Source organism: Lissotriton vulgaris, chromosome 6, assembly GCF_964263255.1.
Source record: "Lissotriton vulgaris chromosome 6, aLisVul1.2, whole genome shotgun sequence".
Taxonomy (NCBI): Eukaryota; Metazoa; Chordata; class Amphibia; order Caudata; family Salamandridae; genus Lissotriton; species Lissotriton vulgaris.
The window spans coordinates 1,453,512,576-1,453,528,718 of record NC_141694.1 but is presented as its reverse complement, the minus strand read 5'-3'; positions in this window follow the sequence as shown (position 1 = coordinate 1,453,528,718).

Here is a 16,143-nt window from a genome sequence, read left to right as displayed (position 1 = left end):
AAACATTGCAATATTATTTTATTTAATGTGCTAATTACTGTGAGTTAAGAAAGACCCCCTCTCCACTAATTACCTCAATGATTTTACTTGTTGTTAATGTTTATTTAGAACATGTAGTTGCTATTTATTATAACACTCCGCTTGGCCCATTATTATTTTTTCCTTTTCTTTCCTGGTGTTACATAATATGTAGACCTTAATTTTATTATGTTGTGACATATTATTAAGGTTTATTTCTATTTTAATAGTTTTTCATAGCGCAAACATGACCCTTGCGGGTATCAGAGCGCTTTACAGAATTGCAGCTTGCCGCGTAGTAAAAGCAGTAGAAACATATTCACTATAACTTCACTAACAGTCAAATAGCAAGGTTACAACATTAATAACAACATAATGTCATAATTCATCCACTGCAAATACAAGACAGAGTTCAGAAGCAGAGGGGTAAGGTTTTTTTCTATTAAGATAGCTGTGGCTATTAAAACACATGCATAATTGGGGGTTCCTTCCTTCTGGTCTTTGCATTGACACGTTTATATTACCATGTGTGTATGCTATAAAACCAGTAACTAAAAAAGCAAATCTTATGTTTGCCCAATTATTGAACTGTCATGTCCCCAGCAAAGCTTGGTTTCTATTTATCATACAATCTTTTTAGTAATTTGTTCACCACAGGCACTTCCATGAATATCTAATAAAGTACATAAGTTGTCATAGACTTCAACAAAATGTACCAATATCTATAAATGTGCATGCCAGAAAATTACTCATAGTCCACTGTTCACCTAACAGCAATAAAGAATGAAGTCATGATATTTGAAGAAAATGTTCTGTAATTCAAGAAGCAGGTTTCTTTATTCTAATATTAGGTAACCACCCTTGTTTTTAGGTCTGGCTTGACAGTGCATCTGTCTTTGTATGTATTGTTACTATTTCTTTAAATGACACAAGGGTTTTGGCTCCACCCAGAGGAGTATTTGGTGAATCATTCCTCCTATCAGGAAGTGTTTACGGTGGTATGCACGAGTATGCTCAATCATCACACACTGCTTGTCACATTGAGTTATTTATGTTCCAAGTGCATTCTCTACATAAAGCAATCCTTACTTGCCACTTTTTTTCAGCAAATAGCACAGCTAATAGGGCAGGATTTAATGAGTTAAATAGCACTTGTTTCACTATCTAAAATGATTGGTAATATTGGGGTGGGGGAAGGACAGTGCTGAGGGAGAGGAAGCTGTAGGAGGTCTAGGGGCTGGAGCAGTAAGCAGTCAAGTGTGCCACACAAGGTTCAAGAAGGGGCGTAGCACAGAGTCCTGAGAGGCAGTGCAGTGTCAAGGGCACAGGGAGCAGCACAGAGTTTAGGGGTGGGAGAAATGCAGCTTATCTGTGTGGGAGAAGCACGGGTATTTATAGATGGAGCAGTACAGAATCCGAGCGAGAGGAAGCAGTGGGTAGTCCATGGGTGAATGTGCCAGATGAAGATGCACTATATTGGGGGAGGAGCAATTCCTGGTCAGTAGGGGAAGCAGCACAGAGTTTAGGGTGCGGGCAGTGAAGTGTTTATTGATAGTAGTAGGCCAGGGTCCAGGGGGGCAACACGGGTTCGGTGGTGGCACAGGGCAGAACAAGAAACAGTCAAGAGGTGGGGACTGGCAACAGAGTGGTAACATGCACTTTTAGCTGCAATTTGCTGAAGTCCATGTGTGATGCTAGTGTCACTCACAACACTTCGAGGCTAATGACTGTGTGAGACACACTAAATTATGGCACTGACGGATGGAAGGAAATGTGAACATGCAAAGAATAAGGAGAGGTGCGCACCTTTTGAGCAAGTAGTGCAAAGGTTGTGATGAGAGCTAGCAGTAGACATAAGAATAAACTGCTTTGGGGGACCCCTGTGAGATGGATAGAGAGGGAGAACCGATAACTGATTTTGCCATAATACTGAGACACTACCACTGGAAGCAGTAAAAAGACACCAATCTGGGAAACAGTGAGTCTCACACAAGCAAGAAGGTGGATTAGCCTACACTGGCAGCTCACGCATTGGAGGTGTTCTTCCTGTTCACTGCTATGGGACCTCTGGATGATACCATGAAGATGTTACAAGACCTTCCAGAGTTGTTTCCTTCCACATATTGGCAGCTTGCACAGACTGCTGATGGGTAATGGTGACTCCTCTCACATCCACCGGTCAAACTGGAACCCATCTTCCTTCTCTTCCTCCACCAATGGGCTCTGGTGTGAAAGACAGATCCACTTCTTTAGACATAATGAAGTTGCATCTCTTGTGTTTGAAGGTGTATCTAACCACATCGATTTGGAATCCCACAGTTCAAGATACTTTTCCCACTTGCCTTCTGACGGTGGCAGCTTGTGCTCGTCTTACGCACTGCCTGCAAGGTGAGAGAGGTACTGTGTACAGGGGAGATAGGACAGTACAATACATAAGGGATACAATGAGGAAAAGACAATGATGGAAGGAGGATAAGGAGGGGGCAGTGCCAGAAGACGCCTGACATGCCAGCACTGTGTGCCAGTCACTGTCCATCTCTGATGCTGGCACCACTAAAGCCGTCACTTCTGACCATAGCAGAGTCACTATTCCTGTGTTTGGTAATAATCCAACTACAGTTGGTAGATAGCAAAAGTAATTTTCATGATTGTTTTTATTATGCCCCAATTGTAGTAATTAGATGAATCACCACCTGTGCACTGCATAGAAGCATTTCTTTCCAAGCAATTGAAGAACATCCAGAAGAAGGTAATGAATCTGTGTGAAGAATCTACCACCCACTTCCTCCAATACTTTGCTTTAGTAGTGAGTACATGCCGTAACAATAACTAGCATTGGCATTATAAATTGGTCTCGCCTTTGGAACCTTATAAGTGTTTAGCCATGCAGCACATTATCCTAGGTGCCAGCTGCCAGGGATTGCCGAGCTATACAATTACTACAAACTGGGTCATGCAGTGTGATTCCAGAAAACATGTTTGTCTCAGGAAACATTTATGGACACATTCCAAACCTTTTTAATGCACAGACAGAAAGACACGTGCCTAGATGCAAGTTGACAGTGCCAAAACATTCTGTGTATCACTGCATCACTAGAGTATTGAGCAGCCGATGAAAAAAAGCAGTGAAGTACTTTCCAATGGTGGAGATGTCAGATCCTTGCACCCCAGGACTCTATTCACCAGGCACTCTTCTCCAGAGTTTTCCATTAAAAATACTGCCCGCACCATTTGTTTACCAGCAAGCCCCGGCCCGACCTCTGTCCCAGACCCTGGGTATTGGAGCACTGGACACATCAACAACATCAAAATGTTTTCAATTGTCAGGTAGAGGGAAAATAATGAATACACAGGGATTGTGTTGGCGTCACTTAATATCCGTGCAGCTGAAAAAGAAAAATCCCTGACCTTATGTAGTATAACTGGCGCTTTTGTAAAGTGCTCATATACCTTCGGGTCAGTGGATTTCGATCTATAAACATGCCCCCAAAAATGAATCTGATCTTGTGTAATGTAACTAGCGCTCATGTGAAGCGCTCCAACACCTTCGGGTCACTCAAGTTCACATTATATCATAAAAAAGTTCTCAAAGTCCCTGGGGAACAGCCACGAATGTGCTTTGAAATTAGAGCTCTGAGAGGAGGTCGACAAGAAGAAGCAGCGGTACAGGCATGCAGCGACATGAGAGGAGGTGGGAGGGATGAATGCTGCTCCCATTTGTCAGGTAGAGGGGAGATAATTAATAAATAGGGGCAGCATTGGCATTACTTAATCTCCTCAGCACCTAAAAACAAAAAAATTAACCAGACCTTGTGTAATGTAACTACCGCTTTTGTAAATTGCTTCAATAGCTTTGAGTCAGTCGAGTTTGTGCTCTATAAAAATGCCCCCCAAATGTAATCTGACATTGTGTAATGTAACTAGCGCTCATGTAAAGTGATCCAACACCTTCGGGCCATTTGAGTTCACATTGTATAAACAAGAGTTAGAGAAAATTAGACAGGAGTTGCCCATGACTTGCCCTTAACGGTGCTGCAAGGTTGGGGTGCTGAAGTTAGGTGACCATGGCTCGCTTAAGCAACTTGCAGTGAAGCAGGAGAAGTTTAGGAAAAATCCAGCAACTTTGAAGTCAGAGAAAGTTAAAGGGGTGATTACGAAAACACCAACTGAAGGGTCCGACATTTCATCTTGTTATTTGAACGGATGGATAGATTAAGTGACGGGCGCTGAAGTTGAACCACCAAAGACGGACAAACAGTGACACGATCATGAATCAAAGAAGAAATAGTCTCCAAATGAACTGATAAACACAGATGCACAATGTTAAAAGTAATTGGGTGGTGCTCTGGGGGAGGAAACCAAACTCAAAAGGGAGAGACAAAGAGGAAGGATGAACCTCTAGCAAGCAATCACTTTTGAACAACAACTGAAGGGATGAATAAAAAGGCAATGGGCTGGCTGTAAGTCCAAAGAGTGTATACAGCATGTCTTGAAGAGACATCGCATGTGCTGCCTAGGTTCGACCTAAAAATGTATACAAGACATCTCCTCATTAGTGTTGGATTTGCTTGAGCCATGAGATGTGAAACAAAAATACTAAAGCATTTCATAATTATTATAACACATAATAAACTATGTATTATGTGAGCATGATTTCACATGTGGTGTAAGACTACATGAGAAATCAAAAACAAGTTTACATATATTTCAACATAGCTTCACTGGTCACCCATTTTCTGATTGTTAACTGGCTACATAGACATCATTGATAATAATTTCTTTCCTAATTTTTCAAAAATCCTAAATATCTTGTCATTCATAACAATGGGTACATAGCTGCAAACAACTCCACTATAAACACGTTTCTTATGAGATAAGTGAAGTGACTCAAAGGCTATGAGGCAGCACATTTGTTGTGCTGTTTTTCATTGATGGAGACAATTAACTGTATTCTTCAGTTGGGGCATGCTAATATCATTTCCATGTAACATTTGGTTGCCTAGCCCATATACTCCAACCCTGTGGTCACTGATTTTAGATTATATTCTACGATAGCTGACTTTGACAACAACTAAAGTAACTCCACGGGAGAGATTTCAATGAACTGTGAATGATTGGTACTGTTTATAGCCAGCAAAAGCGGTCAGTGTGTTTAGTGTTAACTCCAAGGAAGCTAACCCAGCCTTTCATCTGCCCAGAGCCAATAAGTTAAAGACTAGCAATTCAGTACAAGTAACCGTTGTAATTTATTTCAATTAAAAATCAGCTTTTACTAAAACACTTCATACCGTACCCACCCTCCTTACCAATGATTTGAAAATTCGTTCTTCTTTAAAATGTAAAAGATATCTGATCTTATTTAGCTTCCTTCTTTCACTCCCCTCTTCTCTCCCACTTCACCCTATCCTGACTTTACACATTCTTCTTCAATCAAATTGGTTCTCGTCCCTCTCTTGATGAAAGTCTTGTACACTTTCCTAAGCTGGGTTAATGCAACACAGAGATGGGTGCTCCAAATGTCCTGAAACGTTTGTGGGAAAATGATCTTGGTTTTCTTCCACGTAACCCTCACTGTGTTTCAACTAGAGGTACCCCTATTCCTAAATCAGAGTGAGGCAAGGTGGATCTCTGCCTAATAGGATCCAGCGTGAACAGATAAGTATCCTTCCAAATTCTATTTTTTTCTCTTTAGGTACTTGAAGCAAACTTGGAAGAGGAAATGCGATTTACTACAATGAACCCCTAGGAGAAATTGTTCACTGTGCGATGAACCATACTGTCACTCACACAAAGCGCCCATCGTTTTGGCAGAGTGGCACATCAAGCCTCCCTGACATTGGTATAGGTAGTTACCTGCATAAAAACAGATTCTGAAAACAGGGGCAAGTAAGATATGTAATAACCTGAATGTGTGGGAGTACTTGATCTTTACATTAGATGGGCTATTATAAGTCCACATGGACATTGTAGGTCTGATTATGTAAATCTTTGACAAGGGGTGGAGGAAATGAATTTTCCAACACTGAACATGCAGGATTCTGTGCGCCATGCACACTAGGCAAAGGCATTGGAGGTGCCCCCAGAACCATAAAAAACGTCAAAAATTCAGGATCAGGAAATATCTAAAGTTACGTTCTTCAGTAAAGCATTCAATCTGAAATGGGTATTCTGATGCAGCACAGACACGCATGGTTCATCAGGTGTAGTGTATCAACCCAACATCTTCTTGTCATCCTGAATCACCATGAACATCACAGAGGTACAGTTCAAGTTACTTTGGATTAAAAGCTCATAAGTGCTTTGAGGTAGCTGGGAGGCAACATGTTTCTATACACTATATAAAGTATAATTTAATAAATGAATTGAATCATTGGAAATAATTAAATGACCTGAGTTGGACCAGAAGCTTTGAAGTGGTACACACATAAATTGTGTTCACTCTAAGTAAACAATGTGTGTTTTAATGTTTCACCTTTTTTGTGTCTTTGTTCTCATCCCCCGCCAGAACACTAAATCCACCTTCTCTTCCTACTGAGCCTGTACATAACATGTGATGGTTGTGTCAACCTGAGTGGACCCAAACCAATACACCCAGAACCAATTGTAATCTAGAACAAGGCGTTCAATTGGAAATACCACACCAGACCTAAATAGTGGGTCCAAATGCAGGATAATTGTGCCATGATATTGTTTACCTAAAGGAAGGTACACAGGTATACTTGAGTTACCTCTTGCACTCCATGGCTAGGGTATTTGGTTGCCTGCTTCATAGGAAGTCGGGAAGAAACTTAGGAATCCTGAAATGTTGCTAGAAGTGCTGTTTAACCCTATCCTTGAGGGAGGAAGCTTAACCGATGTTAATAGGAGCGTCGGTGGTGCCCTGCAGGGAGAGAAAGATGTTGAAAAGAGTGGATTCCAGCCCAGCAACACGCAATCTGAGGAAGCTGTATGGTAAGCTTCAAGAATACGACCTATAACCACCTGTAAGGCCAATGAGGTGGAGCTGCTGCACAGATGTGGTGCACACCTCTTCCTCCCTGTCACACCGAGGATGTGGACATAGTTACCCCCGCTGGACCTCGAGCTTGCTTGGTCTGCTTCCCTTGCCTGGAATTTGTCTGGGGGATGCTTGCATAGTCTAAGCATTGAAATGCTGCAAACCACATCCAAATCAGTGTACAATTTGAGAAGATAACAATACGTTGAACGGGGGCGTGGCCTGGCAGCCTAAGATGGCGGACAAGCTTCTCTAAAGCTCTGTCCCGGCTGCCTGCTAAAAATCGTGCCAAATACAATGGGGATCCTCTCCTGACTCCCCAAACATCGAACAGCCAAGCTGAACACACCGGGAAGCCCTCAGCGCCGCGGCGGCACAAAATGACCGGGGGATCCAGAGAGAACGAGACGGCCGATCCGCGGCCGTGAGGAACCTGAAGATGGCGGCGCCCCGGTGAACGACCTGCGGTGGAGCCCAGCGGCGGCGGATCCGAGGCCCCCCCCATCCGTGGAGAAGAGTAACTCCAAACGACAGTGCACCCAGAACAGAGGAGGCGGCAACATGACGGCAGCTCCCCAGACGTCCCGGACCAGGAGGTGAGAGCGTGTGCTCCGGCAACGCACCAAGCCCTGCTAGCGCTGTGGGGCCTGGGCGAGGAAGCCTCACTCCTGAGCGGCTCTTGCAAAATTGTAGAGGGAGCTGCCCAGTTGGCCTACGAAGCCCCCCTGCCCACCTACATGCAGCAAAGGGTATCCAGCTACGGGCTAAACTCCGGGCCACGGATCGGTGGTGCGAGGACGGGAGCGTCGCTCGGCCCGCCACCCCCGTGCTCCATTGCCGCCAGGGTCCCTCTCGAGGACCCCGCTGAGGCCCATCCACCAGCACCACGACAGTGACAAAGGCCACGCTAGGCCAGCGCCTCTCCTGTAGCATTGAGAGAAACCCCCCTCCCAGATCGGCGCTAGGAGTCGGAGAGCGGGGGTGGTGAGCAGAAGCATAACGGGGCAAATACCGACAGGAGAGACAACACGGGAGCCTCGCCAAGTGGCACCCGCACACACAACGGAACACCCTACACTGGCTGCACCTTAATATTCGGGGCCCCACGACCAGCCGCACACCGTCGCGCTTGGACCCAAGGCGCACAAGGAGGAGGTCACAACACATGACCACCACCACGCAACCCAGGGCCCTGGCATGCCCTACAGCAACTTTGTGCTGGCGTGGAGAAGTGTCCCTAGCCCTCCACCCCCCTCCGGCCTTGAAATCCAGAGTGTGTGAAAGACAGTTGTTAACACCACGTAGCGCAGGCGGACACAGGTAAATGCCTCACATGACACCAGCACCCACAACAACCGTGAGGGCCAGAGAACGGCACGAACGGGATTGACGCACACTGGTCCCGAAACGAAGTGTTAGGCAACAAAGACGACAGACCACGACGCCATAGCCACTGCGCCTCGACGACCACCCACAACTGCTCTCACCTCACGGACCATAAATCCCCACCCCCCTGCATCCGGCGATAGGACCCGAGCATCAAAACAGGGATCCAGATCGGAACTCTTGCCTATGACATCTTGGGATGCCTACGCAATACAGAGGTCACGCAAACACGGAATCGCAGGCAGGATTCCCCGAAACCCACCCATTCCTCTGCGGGCGAAGGACCCTCTCACGAGCCATCCACATCGGATAAACTGGACAAAGTCCTTGCCACAATTGAACACTCCAGAGTCACGATGGAGACTAAGGGGCTTATTAGGATAGCGGATTTTCCGCATCCTCTGGGCCGGCGGAAGCCACTGCCGGCCTGGAGGATGTGAAAAATCCGCTGCGGACTCACCAAAGACCCACCGCCACATTAGGATGGCAGGTGGGTCCTGGTTTCAGTCCACTGTTTTTCCGCCGCGGTTGGCTTACAACCGTGGCGGAAAAGCTCTAATATGGTGGCGGTGTCTCTCAGACACCGCCAGCCATATTAGAATGGGTTTCAAAACATGCTTTTCCGCAGCGGGTTTTCCGCCGTGGAAAAGCATGTGGAACTTCACTGCAGGGGCCCGTTGCGGGGCCCCTGGGTGAAAGGGGGTGGGGGTGCACATGGGGGGTACCTATGGTACCCCCCTTCATTTGTATGCAGAAATTGGCAGGCACTGCACGGTGCCTGCCGCTTTCTGCATACATATGCAATGTATGCATTTTTACCATTGCGGCGGGTGCAGCTTGAAGCCGCACCCGCCGCAATGGTATAAATAGAGGATGTGACCGCCAGGGTGGCGGTCACATCCTAATTGCACAGGAGGGAACTCTGCAGGCCATGCGGAGGTTCCCTCCTACTCTGGGGTCGCAGACGGACGCAAGTCCATCCGCGATCGTAATGAGCCCCTAAGTTTGGAGAGATGGCTGCGGACATTAGCATCCCAAGAGATGACCACCGGAAATTAGCGGACAAAGTCAAGCAGGCCGAAACAACGCTCCAAGTTATAGAACCTGAGGTGCGAGCACACCAGGATGCGCTAACAGACATGCAGCGTAGAATACAACTCCTTGAAAATAAAACAGACGATTTGGAGGGACGTTCTCGGAGGAGTAACATCTACATCCTGAATCTGCCGGAGGGCTCAGAAGGATCCCACCCAATCACACACATGGAGGCCTGGATAAAGTCATTTACGCGTCCAGAAGACCTGACTCCGCTTTTCTCCGTCGAAAGGGCGCATCGGGTGCCAGCTCGTAAGTTCAAACCAGGCTTACCACCTCAACCATTCCTCCTGAAGCTACTCCACTTCCAGGATAGGGACACCATTCTTAGAGCAGCCCGGGAGAAGGGTGCGCTGCTCGTGGAGGATAAGCGCGTCATGTTATTCCCGGACTATTCAAGAGCTGTTCAACAACAGAGATCCACCTTCCTAGCGGTCAAGCGATCCCTACAACAGAAACAGGTGCAATACGCTCTCCTCTTTCCAGCCTGTTTAAAAATCATCTATAAGGTTCTACGCATTTTTTCACCGACCCAGCGGAAGCAAGTTCCTGGATAGACCATCACCTTCCCGGCCCGGTAGCCGAGGAGGACTCGCCACACAACCGGCACTCAAACCGCCCCAGGCGCCAACGGATGAAGGTCACCCTCACGTAACTTACCTCCCACCCGAGATCGCCCACACACCGAGCCCTCAATCTGGAACAAATCATAGCAGAGCACAGGAAGGCCCTACAGGATGCGGCAGCAAGGAGAGAAGTTTGGACCAACTCAGACATAGAAGAAGCTCCTCACATCTTCACGTCAGACGACGAAGCTAGCGATGCCCATACGTCACATGACGGATCTGGCACGCCATCACTGGTCACCCCACAAACGGCAGACACGCTGATTTAAATAGCAACAGGAAAAACAGTTCATACTGAAAATCGCAACACCCTGTTCTGTGTATATGTCCTCCTTCACTGCCAGTATACATGCAACAAATATGGTTGACAACCCCGAGAACGACCTACCGAGACTGGTTGCACCATGAATTGCTGCATGCGCATCGCCAGAAGAGACTGTTCCCCCAGCGGCATGAACTGGCCATTATGCAGCGGGCAGTCGGACGGCTGGAGATACCCGCAACCGAGCAACCAACCCCCTCCACAAAACGACTTAAAGACAGTACATGAAGTACAGTTTGGACATCCTGTTTCCGACGCTATGTCCCTCTAGTTGGGAAGTTTCCTGAACATCCAAGTTTTTTTTCCCCGTTTCGAAGGCTCAGCCTACACCCTCTGCGGATCAATCTAATGGGAGAATACGCAACCAATGAACTGTGGGCGGACGAAGGTGTGGGGTGCGGGGGGGAAGGGCAGAGGTGATCTACCCTCCCTACCGACCTCTCAGTCGCACTCCACATTGGGTTCTCCACAGGGGCAGATAGGAGAGGCCTCATGAGTAAATGCTGATCCCTAGAATGTAGGATAGCCTGACACTAGCCCCACCCCTCTCACGAGATGCAAAGCTGACACCTTCAGCCTCCGCCACCCATTACGCACCGACCACTGTCCACGCCACTTACCGGGATTCAGCATCTTCATTTTTTCCCCCTTTCTCCTCATAATGGGGTATCCGCAGCATTATCCCCCAGTTCATTCCCCCCAACAGTTAGTTGTTCTCTTCAATATTCGGAAGTTCCGATTCCGATACACAGTTCCTAGGAATGCATGCACCAAAGGCCTGGACAGAGCCACCTCAGATATACATAGAGGTAGCACACAGAGCCCCCGGACACCCCAAACAACATCACCGTATGACCCGTGCCTCTCATAGTGATATGCTAACAGGGGGACGTGGGTTCTTTCCCCACTAAGTAATAGTTACAGATATGCACAGGGACTATGTTTGGGATGATAACGTCAACGGTCGAAGTGACATGTTACTGCTGTCTGATGTATAGCCACTAGTCATGAATTACTGTATTTTTTTATGACATCTTAAAAACAGTATACACTTGCCAGGATACTGGTTGTAATGCAATATAAACCTTCAATAAAAACATTTAAACAAAAAAAATAACAATACGTTGAACCTCCCTTTGTGGAAACTCGGCATAATTGACTGTGTCCTTGGTGCCTGTGACCCGGGAAAACCTGGTGGCCTTCTACAGGTCAGGTGATATTGTCCTCAGGACAGCGTGGCTCCCAAACAATGTTCCAGCATTCATTCAAACTGAAGAACTAAGTCATATCGTGATCCTGATATCACTTTTACGCTCACTACATCCCTTGGCTATGAAGCACTGTATATTGCGTGACTGTGGCAACCACTGGGTTTTGGGGGTTTCAGCGCATGAGCACCAGTCACCATCTGTTGTCCAATTCCATTGACTCGGGCATTATTTTGAGACTAGCCCTCCCCATCCCTTCATGATCTGCGCGGGGTGTGCGCGTGGCAGCTTTTTATTGTATTTTGGTGAATTTTGCCCTGTGTTCAGCAAGTGCCCAAAGAATCAAATATAGAGGACAGAGCACACTGCGAACCTGCAAAGAAGGCTGTATCTGCTCTGCTTGTCCAGCAAACCTCACTCGCATCCAGCTCAACTGCACGCCTCTCTGCCTACGATCATCTGAGTACACACATGAGCACACCTTATGGCGAGAAAAAGTTGCTGGTAAAAATGTGCTGTGCACGTGCAGCCACATGACAAAGGAATTCCAATAGTACCTACTGTGGGATCTTTAATAAATTAACTTTCACTTATCAAGATCCCTGCTTATCTGATTTCTGCTGCTAACGTTTCTTTGTGTTTGTGCCTGTGTGTGCTTTTCAACTGAGATGTTTAGCTGCGTGTTGGTATTAAAGCACTTTTCTTTCTAAGACAAAGCAAATGGTTGAACAGTTGCAAAGTATCCTACTATTGCACTGCAATGAGTTCTTAGTGTCTAGCCACCCGTCCCTGAGTAGGCCTTGGACAATTCTGCCTCGCTACCAGGGTCAGATTGGTAACGCGGACACTCGGGCAATGCCCGAGGGGCCGGTGTCTAGTTCCAGCTGTAGGTTGCTTTTTTGGGCAGCCTGGGGGGTCCGATTTGGGCAGTGTCTGCGTTGTTCAGATGCCCCTAGCGGCCCATTGGGTCCTGAGTGGCCTTTCTGGAGACAGATGGGTGTCCATTAACTCCCCTTTATCAAAAGGTGTCACTGCCTTTCTCTCGCTGGGCCGGCCTATTATTGTACGCACATTGAGCAGGGGCAGGGGGCCTGAGCAGAAGTGGCCTCACCTGTTTTCAGGTGTGTTTCACCAGTGTAAACTAATCCGTGCATTCCCCACCCCCGCCTTTTTTTATCAAATTTCGCCAAAGCAGTGTTTTGCGGAAAGGCAATATGCAAATGTGGGCTACTTTTTTTGTATGTGCCAGGGATGATTTTTAATCCTAATCCAACACTGCTAGCTACCCTGGGACATACGTGGTAAAAAGGCGCACTTGGTGCTCAGTTTTTGAGTCCAAAAGCAAGGTGACCCCAGGGCAAGAGAGGCAAATAGCTCCTGTTGGTACAACTGAAGAGTAGTAACCCCTGCTTACCTCCAGACCCCTGAATCTGTTCCTACAACCAGCAAAACCATTTTAATGTGTACCTTGTTGGCCACATGAATTCCAGTTCTTGCAAACCCCCAGGCTCTAGCTATACGTATTTCACAGTTCTAATTTACATTTAGTGACCCATTATTTGTTTCTATTTCATCTTTTTAGTTTTCTAACATGCAACATGCCACAAATGTTTTCACAGCGAGTGAGTGAATTAACTGTGAACAAGCTGTGGCAGGATACATAAAATGAGGGTTGCCTGGGTGGTGTTGGATTCCTTGTTGTGTGAGTTAATTTCATCAGAAATACAGCCCAGACCCATTTCATTTGGGTCATGGTCTCAGGAAACAATCAAGTTATGCAGGAAGTATGAAGAAATTAAACAAAATGCCAGGACATTGGTTTTATTAGGTACAATGGGCTTGCGGTATTTACATGCATGTTGCAAATAGTGGATGTAAATTGCCCACCAACACTTTGATACCTGCTTGGAATTTTGTGGTGCGATCTATGTAAGAATATGTCCGATGTCAAAATTGCTTTTCATAGGTGGTCGCAAAACAGCAAGCCTAATGAAAATTGATTAAGCAGGTTTTAATTTTGACCCCCTTTTGATTGACTGCAAAAGCAGTGGGGGAGGTCTGCAAGGGACAATACACCTCATGTCTGCATTTGCATTCCCAAACAGGAGACATTTTGTTAATAGACCGTGTCCATCAAAGGGACAAGTGCTACTTTAAAAAGAATGTTTCAAGTTTGGTAAGACACCTGGTAATGCTGCAGTACATAGTGGATGTCCTCAATCTTGGGGGGTTTCCACAATTGTACCTGCTTTTAAAAAAGGGGATAAATGTAGTGCACATTGTTACAGACCCATTTCACTCATAGACTCTATGTTGAAAGTAATAGGAAGGGTACTTTTTGCAAAGACTTACAACCTGGGTTGAGGATAACAACATTATGTCTATCTCCCAATACGGCTTCTGCAGAGGTCATTCAACAACAACCCAATGCCTCGATCTTTTTTTAATATTAAGTGAATATACAGTGGCACATAGGGGAACCATCCACCTCGCCTTCATGGACTTGTCTTCAGCCTTTGACTGTGTGAACAGACGGAAGTTGTGGCCGTTCATGAGGGCGAAGCGGGTTGATGGTGGTATTGTAGACTTTCTAGTAGATCTACACAGCAATACCAGAGCGAATGTTAGATTTTCCCAAGATCTAAGTGTGACAAAGAATTTTAACATTAGAAGAGGAGTCCGACAAGGATGTATTCTGGCTCCTTTTCTGTTTAATTTTTGTATTAATGACCTAGACAGCGCTCTTCAGGAGGTGGCGGCTGACTGTCCCAGAGTCGGATGCCGGGGAATTCCGGTCCTATTATATGCGGACGATGCAGTCCTCATATCTAGGACTGAAAGAGGCCTTCAAGCTCTTTTAACTGCTTTTAAGTCCTTCATGACAGTTGGGATTTAACGATTAACAACTCAAAATCATTTATCATGCAGGTAGGCCAGCAACCCAGAAGGAACTTTTTATTCAAATTGGGTGATGCAACAATTCCTATTTCCAACACGTTCTGCTATCTTGGGGTCCTTTTCGATAACAAACTATACTGGGGCCCGCATGTTCTTAAAAAGAAAGGGGACGTTGCTAGGGTGAATGCATCGATATTCAACTTTGCATCCAAACTGGGGAAAAAACCTACTGGTGCTATGCTGCAATTATATAATGCCAAATCAGTGGCTACAGCAGTATATGGTAGTTAAATTTGGGGGTACATTGCGGGAAAGCAACTCCAGATTGTGGAGAATTTGTTTTTGAAACGTCTTCTGTGTGTCCCCCTGGGCACATCTAATTTAGCTGTCCATGAAGAACTGGGGACACAATATGTCAGTGATATTTTCTCTTTATGCCCACTGACCTGTTGGTTAAATATATGGCTAAATCCTGATATACCTCTTACGCACTTAATTGTAAAAGATTGTTTGTCTCAGGATAATGCGCTTGCTATACCATGGTTTGAATATCTGAAGACAAGCTTCCTCAGATTAGGGTGTAGGAAGTTGTTTGAAAGTCCTGACTGTATTACCAAGAGGGACCCGGAGGCAATAAAACTGGCCTTCCTCATGGAAAGAACGATTCAGAGGGAAGCCATTGAGATTCAGAAACCGAGTGTCAGAAAATATGTCATGTTAAAAATATCTGCATCTATTGAGCCTTATTTAATGGGTGCTCTGACCTCACAAGAAACATTTTTACTTACCAGATTTCGGCTGTATCTATTTTATCCTTTGCTTGTTAGGCCAAGAACTGCGATTTTTAGTAAAGTAGCAGCTCCCTGCGGCTGCGAAGGAAAGTCTCCGCAGGACTTGTAGATTTTATGAATATCCCCGTAAACGTTATCTGGTGTCACTTTTAAGAAAACTCAATTTTTGTCAGATCAGACCAGCTATGATGTATTTACAACTATTACACAGTGACAGTATTCTCCATGTACTTGAATTTTTAAAATCAACTGTTAGGTATAGAAAATGCCTGGACTTGTAATGACTTTTTAATCAAATTCTTCTGAGTGTGTATCTATACTACTATTATAAAGAGAGAACTGTGTCCTTTGAGCCAGGTAAACTCGAAAAGTACACCACCAATCCAAACACCCAAGACATCTTTGAAAACCTCAGGGCAAGCAGAAGGACATAGGCTATATACATTTTAAAAATAAACGTTATTTACAAAATGTATTTTAAAATAAAAGTAGTCCCTCCAAAGTAGCGCCGGCTGCGACGTGCGTGCTCACGTCAGGAGCACTGGGAGGAGCGGCGTACGAGGAGCAGCGGACATGGTGTGGGGGAGGAGCGGCGGCGGACAGGCGGTGAGGAGCAGAGCAGCGAGGAGCGGTGAAATGAGGAGTGGTGGCTGAGGTAAGGCTCCGGGGACAATGTCGGGGCAGGCGGGTGTCGGGCCAGGTGGGGGACGGGGAATTACAACAACACAGGCGGTGAGGAGCAGAGCGGCGAGGAGTGGTGAACTAAGGAGCGGTGGCTGAGGTAAGGCTCCGGGGACAATGT